Source organism: Suncus etruscus, chromosome 9, assembly GCF_024139225.1.
Source record: "Suncus etruscus isolate mSunEtr1 chromosome 9, mSunEtr1.pri.cur, whole genome shotgun sequence".
NCBI lineage: Eukaryota > Metazoa > Chordata > Mammalia > Eulipotyphla > Soricidae > Suncus > Suncus etruscus.
The window spans coordinates 29680266-29683602 of NC_064856.1; positions in this window are offsets into that span (position 1 = coordinate 29680266).

Below are 3337 nucleotides of genomic sequence, written 5' to 3' on the forward strand. Positions count from 1 at the left end.
TTTTTTTTTTTTTTTTTTTTTTTTTTTTTTTTTTTTTTTTTTTTTTTTTTTACAAGGGCCTATAAAAACAACCTTTATTATAAGTAAATGAGACAAAAAATAAAAAAAATATTACATTTCTTGGAAAGAGGGGGGATAAATAAAACTTCTCAAGTGAACATTTATGTACTCCAAAGTCCTAGCAGTCATGGATCAGAGATTCAAGAGCAGCACATGCCTGAGGTTGCGGCCGAGGTGGTGGTGGATGAGGCGGAGGACGACGAGGATGACAGCGATGAATACAACATTTTGGAAATCTCCACCATAGATCTCAGTGTCCAGATAGCTGGGTCTCCGGCAGAACGTTCTTTGTTGAGAGGCTGACTCTTGAATCCTTTGATGCATGGTCAGAGTTGAGACCTCGTTTCAAGGTGCTCTCAACAGCTGTTTTGTGCTTTGGGCAGGCCCAGCTCAGCACTCCACAGGGAAAAGGAAACAACTCCCAATATAATGAGGGTGAGTCCAAGGCAGGCTTCCCCAATGAGGGGTAGAAAGGAAATGGGTTTGGTTCAAGATTATGTGAGATAAGAGATAATAGATATGGTTCCAGGGCCACCTCTGCAGAATCCCAAGCCTGCTTCACACAGGTATTGAATAGCTGGCTTGTGAATTCAGCCTCTAGTTGACCGAAACTGAGGTGTCTAGGCTGAGAGAAGCCAATGGACTGGGCAGCTGTCAGGCATTTACACTGTGTGGCCTCTTGCATAGTATCTAGATGGAGTGCACTTAGTGGATTAGTGACATTACTTTTGGACATAACTGATTTTCAGAAAGCTGAGTCTCTTGGTCCGATGATATTAAGTTCTTAAGTTCGGTCAAGGTGGCTATAACAACATAAAATTAATTAGAGTTAAAAAAATAAGAACGGCTGTATAGGGGTTTACTAGTTATGAAAATCCAGATCCTTTGTTTTCTCACATATATATGATATTTGATGATCCCAGTACTTTCGTAGGCAGAAATCTCTGCTTATTAAATCACTGCTTTACATAAAAGCACAAATTGTAGTAGAGCTATGATGGAAATATGGGTGGGTCTTCAAGAAAAGATCTCATGCCTAGGACAATTGGAGAAGTGATAGAAATAAAAGTTGGCCGATTATCAAGTCTTGATTTGGACTTTCAACTTTTTGTTCTTTCTCAGTTTCCTGGATCCTCTGTTTTTGAATTTATAAAGACTCTCCAGTCACAGCTTTCCAGATCCTTCTCCAGCCCTCTTCAGCATCGAGATTTTCTTTTTTATTCTTTCTTTTTTTTTTTTTTTTGTGGTTTTTGGGTCACACCCGGCAGTGCTCAGGGGTTACTCCTGGCTCCATGCTCAGAAATTGCTCCTGGCAGGCATAGGGGACCATATGGGACGCCGGGATTCGAACCGATGACCTTCTGCGTGAAAGGCAAACGCCTTACCTCCATGCTATATCTCTGGCCCCGAGAGATATTTTCTTAGGAATTGCAAATAAAGGAAAAAACTGTTGGTAAGTTCTGAGACCTATTTTCTTAGGACTCAAATCATTGCTAATTTTTATCCTGCTGTGAGTCACCAGATCTGTGACACTGCACTGTCTTTGCCTCACCAGCTTTGGAATAAACGCAATGGAACATATGTGTAAGATTGCCATTACTTGGGGCTTGTAAAATCACTTAGATCAGCTCTTTAAACATAGCAAATATTATTTGTTAGCTGTTTTTGCTTTTCTGTGGACAGTGGTTGGGCCATGCCCATCTGCGCTCAGAGACAAGTCAATCCTGGCTTTGTGCTCGGTGGTCATTCCTGGTAGTGCTTGGGATGTCATATGCCAGAGATCTAATGTGGTCTGCACACAGCAGTGCAAGCTAATTAAATGCCTTATTCCTGGACTATCTCTCCTGCCCAGCTGTTTGTATTTAACATTTTTTTCCTTTGCTTTTTCTTTGGGTGTGTATTTGTGTGTTGAGATTGAGTCCAAGTTAAAGTTCGTGTGGTCCGTTTTTGTGGTATTCTTCCAGTCCTTAATATACTTAAAAAATTATTTTGTTTTGGTAATCTTTTTTATTTTTGGCTTACCCAGCAGTGCTCAGATCTTACTCCAGGTTCTGCGTTCAGGGATCAATCCCTGGCATTGATCGGGGAACCATAATGGGTGCAGGGAATCTAACCTGGATCGGCTGCATCGGAGGCTAGCATATTCCTCACTCATACATTTTTTTTTTTTTGGCCACACCCGGCATTGTTCAGACTCGGGGAGTATCAAATAGGATGCTGGGGATTGAACCCAGGTTCGTCCGGGTAGGCCGTGAGCAAGGCAAACGCCCACCCGGTGTGCTATCCTCCAGCCTAATAATACAGTTTTATTTTTATTTTTATTTTATTTTTTTGGTTTTTGGGTCACACCTGGCAGTGCTCAGGGGTTACTCCTGGCTCTAATGCTCAGAAATCTCTCCTGGCATGCTCAGGGGACCATATGGGATGCCGGGATTCGAACCAACGACCTTCTGCACGAAAGGCAAACACCTTACCTCCATACAGTTTTATTTTTAGAGATTATTTTTTCTTCTTTTACTTTTTTTTTTTTTTTTTTTGTTTTTTTTTGGGTCACACCCGGCAGTGCTCAGGGGTTACTCCTGGCTCCATGCTCAGAAATTGCTCCTGGCAGGCACGGGGGACCATATGGGATGCTGGGATTCGAACCGATGACCTCTTGCATGAAAGGCAAACGCCTTACCTCCATGCTATCTCTCCAGCCCCGTTCTTCTTTTACTTTAGTTAAGGAAAATGCATAACATAGTTTACATAGTTGACCATAATACATTGTTTTCCAGATAAGTGAGAGCAAAATGTTTTTAAAAGAATAGAAAAAATTAAAAGAGGAAGAAAGAATATTTTTTGTTCATGCATACTTTTATAAATAAACTTATGCGGAGATGACCAGTGAACCCCTTCTCATGCTCTCCCCAGAGAGCCCTCCCTTATCCCGGTCCACCACTCCAGCTCCGCCCCATTCCCGGGCCAGGCCATCGGCTTCCACCCAGAGCATCCATCCAGACCGAGGGAGGCATCCGCTCAACCTAAACCAAACGCTCTTCCTGGACCGCGTCGCGGACACCAGATTGCCGCATGCGCACTTCACGAGGTCGCGCGGGACTTCGGTGGCCCCCCCCCACGGGGATCTCCAAACGGAAGCGAGGCAGAACGCATGCGCAAGGGGCGGTACGGCGCGGCTTGGCGCAAGCGCACAGGCGCCTGCGTGGCGCGGTGCGGCGCGACCGGAAGCGCGAGATCCCCGACTGGCAGCCATACGTCATTTCCGGTAAAGCCTGCC